Source organism: Talpa europaea, assembly GCF_964194135.1.
Source record: "Talpa europaea genome assembly, chromosome: 16".
NCBI classification, from domain to species: domain Eukaryota; kingdom Metazoa; phylum Chordata; class Mammalia; order Eulipotyphla; family Talpidae; genus Talpa; species Talpa europaea.
In genome coordinates, this window is record NC_140084.1 from 23,106,594 (window position 1) to 23,121,495 (window position 14,902).

At 35.6% G+C, this 14,902-nt stretch overlaps 1 protein-coding gene across 1 annotated transcript in view; it reads left to right on the forward strand.

The window, feature by feature from the left end:
* Positions 1-14,902, forward strand: part of ITFG1 (integrin alpha FG-GAP repeat containing 1) — a gene marked incomplete at its 3' end in the record, with an annotated part of 219,716 nt that overhangs the window by 186,347 nt on the left and 18,467 nt on the right. The window lies entirely within an intron of this gene.

The following is a 14,902-nucleotide window of genomic DNA, read 5'->3' on the forward strand; positions in this document are numbered from 1 at the left end:
ATTTTTTTTTAATTCTGTATTCATTTTATTCATCATGCGTACATTTTTTTTAATAATAAATTTTATTGTTATATTCCCCATACAATTGCAGCCCCCCCATTCTGACCCCAATCCCTCCCCTCCCGCCCCCGCCCCCCTAAAAGTGTCTCTGGTTCATAGTTTTTTGTTGATTTTGATTTTCACTTTCTTATAGTTATTCATTTTCCTGGTCCCTTATTTAAGTTTTCTAGATTCCTGCTATGAGTGAGACCATCCGGTATTTTTCTTTTTCTTTTTGGCTTATTTCGCTGAGCATGATCCCTTCCAGCGCCATCCATGTTGCTGCAAATTGCATGTGTTTATCTTTTTTGAATGCTGAGTAATATTCCATGGTATATATGGACCACATCTTCTTGATCCAGTCATCTATTTTTGGGCATTTGGGTTGTTTCCAAAGCTTAGCTATTGTAAACAGTGCTGCTATAAACATAGGGGTGCAGGTGTTCTTTGGAATTGATGTTTCTGTGTCCTTTGGGTAAATACCTAGGAGTGGAATTGCTGGATCATATGGAAGCTCTATGTTTAGTAGGTCCAGAAATCTCCACACAGCTCTCCATAGTGGTTGGACCAGTTTGCACTCCCACCAACAGTGTAGAAGAGTTCCTTTTTCTCCACACCCTCGCCAGCATTTGTTGTTGCTAGTTTTTTTAATATGTGCCATTCTCACTGTTGTAAGATGGTATCTCATGGTAGTTTTGATTTGCATTTCCCTGATGGCAAGTGATGTTGAACATTTTTTCATATGCCTGTTGGCCATTTGCATTTCCTCTTCAGAGAAGTTTCTTTTTAGCTCTTCTGCCCATTTTTTGACTGGATTATTTTCTTTGTTGTTGTTGAGTCTCATCAGCTCTTTGCAGATTTTTGTGATCAGTCCTTTATCATTAGTGTTGGGTGCACATATGGGTCGCTACATGCAAAAGAATGAAGCTTGACCACTACCTCACACCATACACAAAAATCAACTCAAAATGGATTAAAGAACTAGACATAAGACCTGAAACCATAAAATATATAGAAGGAAATATAGGCGAAACACTACGTGATTTGCACATCAAAGACATCTTTACAGACACATCACCCAAAGCAGTGATAGTGAAGGCAAAGATAAACAGCTGGGACTACATCAAATTAAAGAGCTTCTGCACAGCAAAAGAGACAATAACAAAAACAAAGAGAAACCCCACCAACTGGGAAAACTGTAATGATTTTAATCAGCTAAATAAGAAAAGGAGATGCTTCTTAACATTAATATGCTTCTGGGCCTCCTTGGTGGTGCAAGGGGTTAAGCACCCCACTGTGAAGCAATCCGCAGCCTCTGTAGCATGAATTTGATTCCCGGTGGCCAGGGAGCAACCCACATGGCGCAGCAGACCTCTCCTGTCTCACCCGCTGCTCCCCTCACCAGTGTATTTCAGTCAGTCTGCCTGTTCTGTACCCTACTCTGTCTCTGGTGAATCCTCTCGCTTCCTGCATCACTGGCCTTTACCCCAGCTTTTGTATGCATAAATAAATAAATCTTTAAAAAATAGAACATTAATATGCTTCTTAGAAACTGCTATACTTCCATTTTTATGGACCAAAAGGAAAATTCATTATATGAACATTATTATTTTATATAATGTCCTACATAAATATACCAGAGTGATCTTCCTTTTAAGCCATTTTATGAAATTAATAGATGTTTATAGTATAATATTTAGGAGGGAAGCACATCTTCATATGTAATCCAAATTCTATCTGTGTGCGTACTTAAAAATATAAAAACAAAGTGACATAGAAATGTTAACATGATTTTCGTTTGCTTGTGAGATACTTTTAATTTATTTTTGTATTTTAATTTACTACACTGATAATATATTGCTTTTTAATTTAAGAAAATGCTTTTAAAAATATTTCAAACATGTGCTGTATTTTGTGTTAAAAATGTTACAAAAAGGGAAGTGGCACTTAATTTCATCGATTTAAAGAGTACTATTGGGAAAACCTGTCCCAAGTTTTAAATGATAGAGATTTCTACTTTAAGTGTTAAGTAGATTTAACTCTAAAAATATGTTACTTGTTTAGACCTTATCTCCATCTCATCCTACCCCACCAGAAGAGAACTTCCATTCTGATAATGACTATTTTTATATACTTTAGAAACTGCAGTCTTGGTTTTCTTACAGAACAATGAAAGGGGCTGTACTGATTAGTGGGTCAGGAAACTAATTTAGTGGCTTAGAATAAAAAAGTTAAGTATCGTCTCGTGAAAATTTTGGTTTGGGGAGTGTGTTTGTGTGTGTGTGTGTGTGCACGCGCTTGTGTTTGTACTGGGTGTGACATAAAATGTCACTTTTAATGTGAACTGTGTTCAAAAAAGTTTGAAAGCCACTGCTAGAAACAATAACATGCTTTAGTGTTATTGAAAAAAAACCTCATCTTTTCTATATCGGTTGATCTTACATTATTGCCAAATACCCTGTGGTTTTACTCCACTTCCTAGCAAATCCTGAATAGCCAAATGTTCTTAGAGAGTTGCATTACAGAGGTGTCATTAATTTTCTAAATAACCAATAGCTCCTGTAACAGATTAAAAATTAAATTAAACTACATTTATCATGAGCATATTAGGAGCTAACCTGCTCTGCTTTGAATCTAGGATTTTGTTTACTGCTCTTGTAAATTAGCCAGAGATCTGCAGTGGGGCTCCAAATTCCCTAAACAATATTTGAAAGAACTTAGTAGATTGGAGCATGTTGGCGTGCTAGTAAATTGTTTGTTATTTATGAATACTAACATTATTAAACCAAGAATTGTTTCTCTATCCTTTAAATTACTTATTTGGCCCTGCTGTTAAGATCTAAAGAGAAAATCATTTCCCTCAGCCCATAGAGGTTACTGTTTGCCTCTGAGAAAAACATAAGTAACCCTTACCTGCTATGAGCCCTTCAAAGTATGCCTCAAATATAAGAGCATTTAAAATATATGGAAGAGGGCCTCCCCGGTGGCGCAGCGGTTAAGCGCTGGGTTGCGACACTGCCCGCAGCCTCTGCAGCGCCGGTTCGATCCCCAGCCTCCAGGCGAGTGTCCCACATGGTGCACAGACCTCTCCTGCCGCCCGCTGCTCCCCTCAGCAGTGTACTTGGTCAGTCTGCCTGCTCTGCTCCCTGCTCTGGCTCTGGTGAATTCTCTCACCCCCCCGCGCTTCTGACTGTACCCAGTGCTTGTATGAATAAATAAATAAATCTTTAAAAAAATAAATAAATAAATAAATAAAATATATGGAAGACTGAGCAAAGCATGTCAAAGGGCAAAGAAGCATTTAGGCTAAGGTATAACAAAATTCATATTGATGATAAACATTAGATTATTGAGGAAAATGACTTACTATATAAGCTTATGATTTTTCTAAAATTTTAATTAAAGCTATTCAGATTATTCCATTTTAATCAAAAATTTTATATTCATAAAAAAACATTTTATTCTCTATGTTCATTTCTTACATATATATTTCTGAAATTATTTTCAAAGAAATAGTTAATTTGATTGATTCATGTGTATTTATAAACAAATTTTTTAGCACTTGTTCTAAATATAATTCAGCCAAAAATTTTAGTTTGAGCAATACTAAATAAGGTTTATTTTATGTCAAAAATCATAACTCATAATAAAAAAAATGAAAAAAGGTGTTATGCCCTCCCGGAACACCTGTGATATTCTTCTTTTAAAGAATGAATTAGTAGCCAGTAGAAGAAAGGAAATAATAAAAATCGAAGCAGAAATAAATGAATTAGAAAGTATAAAAACAACCCAAAAGATCAATGGAACCAAAAGTTGGTTCTTTGAAAAATAAACAAAATAGACAAACCTCTAGCAAGGCTCACAAAGAAAAAAACGGGAGAAAACACATATAAATAGGATTATAAATGAAAGAGGAGAAATCACAACAGATTCAGCAGAAATCAAAAGAATAATCAGAGATTACTATGAACACTTATATGCAAACAAATTCAACAACCTAGAAGAGATGGACAAATTCCTAGAACGATATAATCATCCAAAGCTGGACAAAGAAGAAATAGAACAACTAAACAGACCAATTACAAGCAGCGAAATCGAAGCAGTAATCAAAGAACTCCCCAAAAACAAAAGCCAAGGCCCAGACAGATTCACAAATGAATTCTACCAAATATTCAGCAGTGGTGGTTCTCCATCCCCTTCCCTCAAAGTAATCAATCAGTTTAATAAAGTAGCAGGATACAAAATCAATGCACAAAAATCAGTAGCCTTCCTATACACAAACAATAAATCTGAAGAAGAAATCAAGAAAACCATTCATATTGAAACAAAAAAAATTAAATACTTGGAAATAAACCTAACGAAAGAAGTAAAGGACCTATATAAAGAAAACTATAAAACACTGTTAAAAGAAATAGAAGACAACACAAAGAAATGGAAAGACATCCCCTGCTCATGGATTGGAAGAATTAACATTATCAAAATGGCCATCCTACCAAAAGCAATTTACAGATTCAATGCTATTCCAATTAAAATTTCAATGTCATTCTTCAAATAAATAGAAAAAATATTGATGAAATTCATATGGAGCCAACAAAAACCCCAAATAGCCAAAACCCTCCTGAAAAAAAAAGAAGGGAATGGAGGCATCACTCTCCTAGATTCAAACTATACTACAAAGCCATAATAATCAAAATTGCAGGTATTGGAACCAGAACAGATACACAGACCAATGGAACGGAATAGAAAACCCAGAAATAAACCCACAGATTTATGGTCAACTAATCTTTGACAAAGGAGTAAAGAATATTCACTGGAGCAAAGAAAGTTTGTTCAATAAATGGTGCTGGGAAAACTGGGTTGCTACATGCAAAAGAATGAAACTTGAGTACTACCTCACACCATGCACAAAAATCAACTCAAAATGGATTAAAGAACTAGACATAAGACCTGAAACCATAAAATTTATAGAAGGAAATATAGGCGAAACACTACATGACATGCACTTCAAAGACATCTTTACAGACACATCACCCAAAGCAGTGATAGTGAAGGCAAAGATAAACAGCTGGGGCTACATCAAATTAAAGAGCTTCTGCACAGCAAAAGAGACAATAACCAAAACAAAGAGAAACCCCAACAACTGGGAGAACATTTTTGCACACAACACTAATGATAAAAGACTGATCACAAAAATCTACAAAATGCTGACAAGACTCAACAAAAACAAAGAAAATAATCCAGTCAAAAAATGGGCAGAAGAGCTAAAAAGAAACTTATCCAAAGAGGAAATACAAATGGCCAACAGGCATATGAAAAAATGTTCAACATCACTTGCAAATCAAAACTACAATGAGATACCCTCTCACACCAGTGATAATGGCACATATTTAAAAAACTAGCAACATCAAATGTTGGTGAAGATGTGGAGAAAAAGGAACTCTCCTGCACTGCTGGTAGAAGTGCAAACTGGTCCAACCACTATGGAAAGCTGTGTGGCGATTCCTCAACCTACTAAAGATAGAGCTTCCATATGATCCAGCAATTACACTCCTAGGTATTTACCCAAAGGACACAGAAACATTAATTCCAAAGAGCACCTGCACCCCCATGTTTATAGCAGCACTATTTACAATAGCTAAGCTTTGGAAACAACCCAAATGCCCAAAAATAGATGACTTGATCAAGAAGCTGTGGTACCTATACACAATGGAATATTACTCAGCAATCAAAAAAGATAAACACATGCAATTTGCAGCAACATGGATGGAGCTGGAAGGGATCATGCTCAGCGAAATAAGCCAGAAAGAAAAAGAAAAATACCAGATGGTCTCACTCATAGCAGGAATCTAGAAAACCTAAATAAGGGACCAGGAAAAAGAATAACTATAAGAAAGAAAATATCAAAATCAACAAACAACTATGAACCAGAGACACACTATGGCGGGGGGGCGGGGGGAGAGGCAGGGAAAGGAGGGATTGGGGTCAAAATAAGGGGGTTTCAATTGTATGGGGAATATAAAAATAAAATTAAAAAAAGAAGAAGAATGAATTAGTGGAAGAGGAATCACTCCATACCTTAATTACTCACATCAAATGAAGATCTGACTGAATGACCAATTTAACAAGAGATAAGCATGGGAGGCTTAGGTACTGATGGTGATTTTCTTTCGTTGAAATGAGAGAGTGGAGGGAAGACAGGGCTATATGAATACCTCTAAGCAGTAACTGGTATATCTTCTTTACGTAATTACAAAAACTGAGTGGTTAAATCCAATGAAATATAAGAAAAACAATCTGCAAACTTAGAAAGTTTGCAAGTTATTCAGCAGCAGTTAGTAATCCCATCTATGCAGATGGAAATGAGTCCAAAGAAAGTCAGAAATTTTATTGCCAACAAAAAACAAAAGATTTGCTTTATATAATTCTGTTTGCAAGCTGATTTCTAGTATTTTATTATAGTCAATATACATCATAATACTGAAAGAAAAACTGCCACATTATAGCGTTGGAAAAACAAAGTAGGAGAAAGAATATAATTTGTCTTTCCTGTGGTCTTTACTGGAAAATGTTTTGTCATCCCACCACAAATTGCAATAAATTATTCAGTAAATCCTGCATATACTGTGTATGCAAGTATATTTGGTACAAATAATTTGATTAAAATCTCATTCATTACTCTAATATCACTAATTCCTTCTAATTGCCTTAGTCTTATTGAAGGGCTATTCTCAGTATACTATTCTTCTCTAACCAGTTTTTTTACAACACAACCACAGAAAGCTACTATGTGCTACTAGTAAATGTTGAAATGTATTGTGTATACAATATCTGTAACATAGGAAACACTCATTACACCTTGAACACATGCAAAAATGAAGTAAATTTCTTGTGATGCTTCTGTCATGCATGTTTAAATAAAATACTGCCAATATAAGGAATTGTTTACACTAAGTAAAGTCTAAAATTGAAAATGCAGTGTTGTTTGGAGGGAGAAAAGAAAGCTAGATTCCTCGTCTTCTTAATTAATTTTTGCTATTCCCTATCTTAAACTCACTAGAATATCAGATAAAAGTTAAATATATGAATTTAAAGAAAAGAGGTGTTGGTTTGATTGCAAATTACATTTTTAGCCACAAACTCATAGATAATATATTGTTAGGCTAGTTAAACCCAGAAAAAAATCCAAATTTTTATTCTGTCAGTTGCTTTGCTTTTCCCATTATTAATCCTTATAAACCAGGAAAACAACATTAGAATTAGAGACAAAACAAGAAAATATGTATGATACAAACTGCTAATTAGATTGTGCCTACTCAACATAATACCTCATAGCTACTCTGTGCCTACTTACACAAACTAATCATGGATCAATATTTTCTCATTTTTTCATAATCTTAATATAGCTCATTTGTAAACTTAGATAATTGTCTGAACAGTTTATCCTCAATAATATCAGATATTAGATTTTTGAATGTTGAGACACCTTAGAAATCTAGTTACAGCTGTTTTTATATCCCTAAGTGGTTTTTTATTGCCTGACAACCAAGGATCTCCATAATTGAACCCTAAATTACCTCCCAGCTTTATCTCTCCCTGTTATGTGCATTCTTGTGCCTCCTCCACATACCCAGCTTGGTTTCCAGGACATCTGGCTTCCTTCTTCCACGTCCATGCTCAATGCCCTTGCTTACCTTTCATCCTCTGCCTCTTCCCCATCCTTGTATCTCACAACTTCCAAATACTAGCACCATCCCATCTGTTGTTCACAAATCCCACTCCTCAAACTGAATGTAAACTCTCTCCACCAAATATCAATAGAACTTTATGTTGTACTTCTCTTATAATACCTACCAGTCTACCTTGTGTCAATTATGTCTCTGTCTTACATCCCTTGAGACTACAGATTCACTGAACGTTGATCATACAACTAATATTATCTTTACGTGCATTGTCCATTGTAGAAAACCCAAGTATTTGTTGAATGAGCAATTATGTAAGATCAGTACAGAGACTTCCTGTACTTTAAAATAATGTTTAGATTAAGAAAACTTGAGAAGATAGTTTAACTAAAATAGATCATAGTGACAGTTCATACCTCATTGTCAGTTTTTTTTTTTAAGCCTAATATAAAGTAGCAAATAAAGGCTTATTAAAAAAATTAAAATTAATAGATTTGGGCCTCCATGGTGGCACAAGGGGTTAAGTCTCAGCACTGTGAAGGTATTTGCAGCCACTGTAGCACAATTTCAATCCCCAGCTAGAGCGCTAATCCACATGGCGCAGCAGACTGCTCCTGTCTCCCCCAGTGCTCCCTTCAGCAGTGTATTTCAGTACATCTGCCTGTTCTGCTTCCCACTCTGTCTCTGGGGAATCCTCTCACCTCTCCAGACATACCTCTGGCCTACACCCCAGTTCTCATATGCATAAATAAATAAATCTTTTTTAAAAAATTAATAGATCTCTGGATGTTGATTATAAAGCCCCTACCTTATGTTGGGCATTCTTTCTGACTCTCTTCATGTTATCTCCTTGAATTTTATAGCATTAGAACAGTGCTAATGGACAGTGCCACGGTGGGGACAGGACACTGTCTATAGCGCAAATCAACTCACTTCCACTTTTCAATCTGAATAATTAACTCACCACCATGAATGAAAGCCTAACTGGTACAGTGAGCTTGAACCTGATTGGTCCATTCACCATCCAGGTGCAAATACAAAAGGGAATATAGTCCAGCACCTGCACAGACTCTACTTGCCTTGAGGTCAGGGCAGGTTCATGGGCAGGTACTCCAGGGAGCCACAGCCAGAACTGGCCCCAGAGAGGTTGGAGACATACTACACCCAGTGCCTCTTGAGGGAAGGGGATGGAGAACCACCACAGCACACCTCCACTGTCTGAGCAGCCCCAGTGAGGCTGCACACAGAGGGGGCCACTGGCAGTGGGATGCCCACTTCTTTACCATTCTTTTTAGAGCAGCCTGTGCAGCCTGGCCCATAGGCTGTATGTTCTGTGGTCTGCTGTGCCAACAAGGCCTTCGCTTCTCACTGCTCTAGTGACATGATATCTGGTCACACCCCGGCCCTGTGCCATGGGGATCCAGTTTCAGATTCACTGCAAGGTAGCCCTCATTCTACAGCTGAGGAAACTTACACTCTGAGAATTTAAGTAATTTAACTGTAGTATTCAACAGGTAACTAGTAGAGGTACATTTAAACTCAGGATAATCTACCTGCAAAACCTTCACATTAACACTACTCTAATATTTTTAAATGTCATCTCATAAAGAGCTTGGGGAATCCTAAAATGAGGAAATTATCCTAACAATCTTTGTTTCATTTCTGCTTAAACCATTGTAATTGTGTAGAGTGAAATGATGACTCTAATTTAAAAAACACAAAGTGTTGTTTTATGATGTTTCTTATGTTTCTTTTGTATTGCTTTAGGCTTATTATTTTTGTATTTCATGATCTATTTTTCATAACTATTCAGAAACAACACTTAAATAATGCATACAGTTCTGGGTGAGGAGGGGTGTTGCTAATCCTGTTTATTTAGTAGTTGAATAATAATAAAAGACTCTAGGACCCAATGTTTCTAACACATTGCTTGATGTTTGTTCCTAAGTGAATTCATCAGTATCTTTTGTGATCTAGTACTAGAGGACAATTCCTAAGTAATAATGACCAATATTGGTTAGTACTTTACTCTATCCCAGCACTATGTTAAACATTCTCCATGAAGAGTCTCCTTTATAGTACTAGATGTGAAATTCCCTGTCAACTGTATGAACTACATAAAGTTTTTTTTATATTTATGTACATAAAAATAAATCTGCATTAAAATACTATATATAGATAGATCATAAGGAAGAGAAGAGATGTCCCCAGTACAATAAGTAAAAGTTAAGATCCTGGTATTTCTGCTCATGCATTTCTTTCTTCCTTGATTCAGTAATAAAGTAGATGTCCATTTTCCTAATGCATTGTAAAGATAATAAATTCACCCTAAAAGATAGATATTTCTTAACATTATTCATTTAAAACCAAAGGAGTTATGTTTCAAATTAGACTATAATTAAATTCATTGTAATCAAAGAACTTGACCATATTTACAATAAAAATATACGAAGTTTTTTTTTTTTGTTAAATGTGTCATTGACAGTATAGGATTTCTCCCCTCAGGTGTGGTCACCTTAGCTCTCCCACCACCAAAGCACCCTTAAGTCCTCCATCACAGTCCACTGTTGTCTCCCCCCATCCCCATTCTCAACCCTCCCCCTCGTACTGCCCCTCTGGTGGCCTCAGAGCTATGGTCAATTTTCAAGGGTTGGTTCAATGTCTGCTTTGACCCTTTGATTGGCTTCTTTGTATTCCACAAATAAGGAATACTATCCAATATTTATCTTTCTCCTTCTGTTTATTTCTAAGCAAAGCTACTTTTTAAAACTTTTTAGTATTGGCAGTTTTATTGTGCAATGCAGAAATAGCATACTTATATTCAAAGGTTAGAAAATGATACTAGTTTGGGCTGAATACTGAACACTGAATACCAAAGAATGTTCCCACCAAATGTTTATATGAGGCTTTTGTTACTCGTCTATATTAAACTAGCTAACAGGAAGTACTCATAATTTAATCAATAGCTATTTTAGTAATCTCTTTTAGTGATAACTGAATAATTTCATGGATGAGATAAAATTGGGTGTTCATTTATAGGAGATAAACTATTTCACCAAGAAAGATACTATTTAATATATTTGAGTAGTTTAGGAAAGGAGATAAGACTGGTGTGAACGATTTCTTATCATTAAAACCAGAAAAAGAAGGTTATTCAACCATATTGCAAATTCAGGCATAGTTTTCAGATTAGAGAACTTTCATCATTACTTATGATCAGAGAAATGCAAATCAAAACCACAATGAGATACTATCTCATTCCCATGTAAATGGTCCTCATTAAAAGACTGGAAATAACAAATGCTGGCAAGGATGTAGAGAAAAAGGAATGCTGTTGTGGTCATGTAGCCTGGGCCAGCCTCTATGGAAAATTGTATGGAGGTTTCTCAAAAGATTAAAAATGGACCACCATATGACCCAGAAAGTCCATTCCTAGATATCTAACTGAAGAATACAGAAACATTAATTCTAAGGGATAGATGTACTGCTATGTTCATTGCCACCCTATTTAATATAACTCAGTTATTGAAACAACCTAAGTGCCAAAGGACAGAGGAGTGAATCAGAAAAATATGTTGTATGTGTACAATGGAATCTACCCAGCTATAAAATATGAACTGCCATTTATGACAACATGGATGGTACTGGAAAAATAATACTAAGTGAAACAAGTCAGAAAGAGAAAGACAAATATAGGATGGACTTATTTACATATAGAATATAGAGAACATGATAAAAGGTCAGTCAAAACCATGCCAATAATAAAATCTTAACATTTGACTGCAAAACTGAGGCAACCAGAGGGAGAAGGTGGTAGGGTGGGAGTGAGGAAGGATAGGACTGCAAGAGAATATGGTGGAAGACTGGGCACTGATGGTGGGCAGGATATGAAGTTTGAACCTATAACTCCCAGAGCAGATACAAAGATGTAAACTACTTTACCTCAATAAACATAATTTGGAGAATATAAACAAAAATATACAGATTAAAACCTTTTAAATAAATTTTTAAATGTCTGTTGTTCCATCTGATACATTAATTTTTTATAATATTCTCCTAATATTCTTTTCAAACTCTACCCTATGAATGAATCGTTGTTTTAAAGGCTGCTTTGCACTTGTGATGATTAAATGAAACAATAGGAAAGCACTGATATACAGGCATTGCCTCAAACAAAATCTTAGATCATATAGGGGTGCTCAGTTACACTGGTTAGAAAAAGGCATAGGACTTGAATTGGTAATCCTCAAAGAAGATATACCAATCATTAATAAATACATGAAAAGGTGCTCAGCATTAATGATCATTAGGGTAATACAGATCAAAGCCACAGTGAATTTCCACCTCACTCCCATTAGGATGAACACTATCCAAAAAACAGAAAGTAGCAAGTGTGAGCAAGAATATGGAGAAATTAGAAAGCTTATATATTTGCTTGCTATAGGTTGAATGTTTTGTGTCTCTCAAAAATAAGTATGTTGAAATCCTAATGCCCAGTGTGATGATATTAGGTAATATGACCTTTGGGAAGTAATTAAGTCATGAGGGCTTTGTCCTCATGAATGGAACTTATGTCGTTATAATAGAGGATTTAGAGAGTTCCATCACCCCTTCCACCATGTTAGGACACAATGAAAAGGCTATGAACCAAGGCCCTCACCAGAACACAGCCATGCTGGTATCTTGATCTTGAACCTCCCAGTCTCCAGAACTGTGAGAAATAAATTTCTGTTGTTTATATCTACCCAGTCTACAGTATTTTGTTATATCAGTCTAAAGAGTTATAGTAGTCTGAACCATAAAATTACCATATGATCTACCAACTTCACTCCTGGGTATATATCCAAAAATAATTAAAAGCAAATACTCCACAAGCTATTTGTACATTCATTCAGCATTAATCACAACAGACAAAAGATGGAGGCAACCAAATGTCCACTGACAGATGAATAGATAAACAAAATGAGGACTAGACCTAAAGTGGAATACTATTCAGCCTTAAAAAGGAATGAAATTCTGACATATGCTATAATAATGCATTAGTCTTCAGGACATTATGCTTAGTAAAATCAGTCACCAAAGAACAAATATTGCATGACTCCACTTATATGAAGTATCTACAGTAGTCAAATTCACAGATACAAAAAGTAGAATGGCCATTGCCAGGGACTGGTGGAATGGGAGTTAATGTTTAATGGGTACAGTGTTTCAGTTTTACAAGATGAAGATTTCTAAAGATTAATAGAAGTGATGGCTGCACAACATTGAAAGTACTTAAAACTATTCAAGTATACACTTAAAAATGGATGAAATGGTGTATTAGGGTTCTGCAGAGAAATAGAACTGGTAGGAGTTATATATATATATGTGTGTGTGTATATATATATATATATATATAAAACATATATATATATATATAGTCATACCTCCCTTGACAGGGAATATGTTCTGAGAAATGTGTCATTTGGCAATTTTATCATTGTGCAAATATCAGAGTATACTCACACAAGCCTAGGTGGTTTAGCATACCTAGGCTATATTGCATAACCTATTGAGACCACATACGTTATTGATTATTGACTATAAACATTGTTAAGTGATACATGACTCTGTGTGTATGTGTGTGTGTGTGTGTGTATACAGACTGCAAGCTGGAAAACCAGGAAAGCTGTCTATCCAAAGTCCCTAAAAACCATGAGAGCTAGTATCTTAGGGCAAGGAAAAATGAATCTCCCGCTTAAAGCAGAAAGCAAATTCTCCCCGAACACCCCCCACCCCCTCAGTTTATTCAGTCTCTGTAAGGATTGAATTATGCCCTCCTGCACTGGAGAGGGCAAACCTTGTTACTTAGTTGAAACAGCTTCACAGACACACCTTGAAATAATGTTTTACTAACAGTCTGGGCATCCAGCCTAGTAAATTGACCGATAAAATTAACATCACAGATTGTTAATTTTGATATGTGTATTTTACTACAGTTAAAAATAAAAAGCCCTAAGAAAATATACAAGGTTCATTTTTACATACCTTTTTAAAAACATAAGTTTAACACATAAATAATTAGCCTTTTTATTCCCAATAAATTGTCCACTTATTATGGCAAAATCATTTGAACCACACTTACTCTAACAATGCCAAAGATTCACCCTTACTCACCCAGCTGCCATCACAGAAACTTCAAAACAACTAATTTGTTGCCTTACAAACTGAAAGTCTTTGAGTCATTTAGTCTTCTTAATCACTCCAGCAGTCACTGTAAAACTATGTGACTTTACAAGTTCAGAGTAATTTCTAAAGTACTTATCATTATTATCATCATTATCCCCCCCCCTAAATGCTCCTGCAGATAATAAATTCAGTAACTTAGCTACAGAAATACTTTTTGCACTTGAAAGCTTCTAGTTTTGCCTATATTTGTTTATATTTCTATTATAGCTCTTTGAATTGCTTCTCTACTTGTCTGACTTATGCAAAGAAAGTATGCACATAGTCAGGACTTGTGCCAAGTAGTGTAAAGTAAAATAAGCCTTAATGAGCATTGACAGGTAGCAAATGATAGAATGCCCAGAGTCCCTGCCCCTCTCTCTCTCTTGCAGTCAGGAACACTTGAATCAACTGTAGTGGGATGCACCAGGAAAGTGCTTCTCTAGAAGATAAAATGTCCAGATCCTTTATAACAGCCTAAATTTTATATGGATATTTGGAAGAAAATGTGTACTATCAAGATGAAGAGAAAGCCTCTTAGTTAAGGGAAATGACCTGTTAGAAAGGAAGAGCCTCTCTATTAGCCTGTTCCTTTATTATCTAAGTCAGACTTGCTGAGCCAGTTCCTTGCGATTAAAAGGTAGGAGAAAATGAGCCCAGAACCATCTAGATGTGCCTGTCCTTATTTTCCCTTTAAAATATAAGCTCCTCAACTTTCAAATCTTTTCCTAATTCATCTCTCAGCTTGCAGCACCATAAAATACTTGGCAAATAATGTTACTATTTACATAAGGTAATAGAAAGAGGGCATGGAATCCAAATATTCACAGAAGTTTAGAATCATAACTGCATATTCATGAGTTTTATAATTTTGTGAGTTTTATAGTCTGTATCAAGATTTCTCAAATAAGCATTACTGACATTTTGGGCCAGATAAATTTTGGTGTGTATTGTTCTGTTTATTATAGAATGCCAGTGAC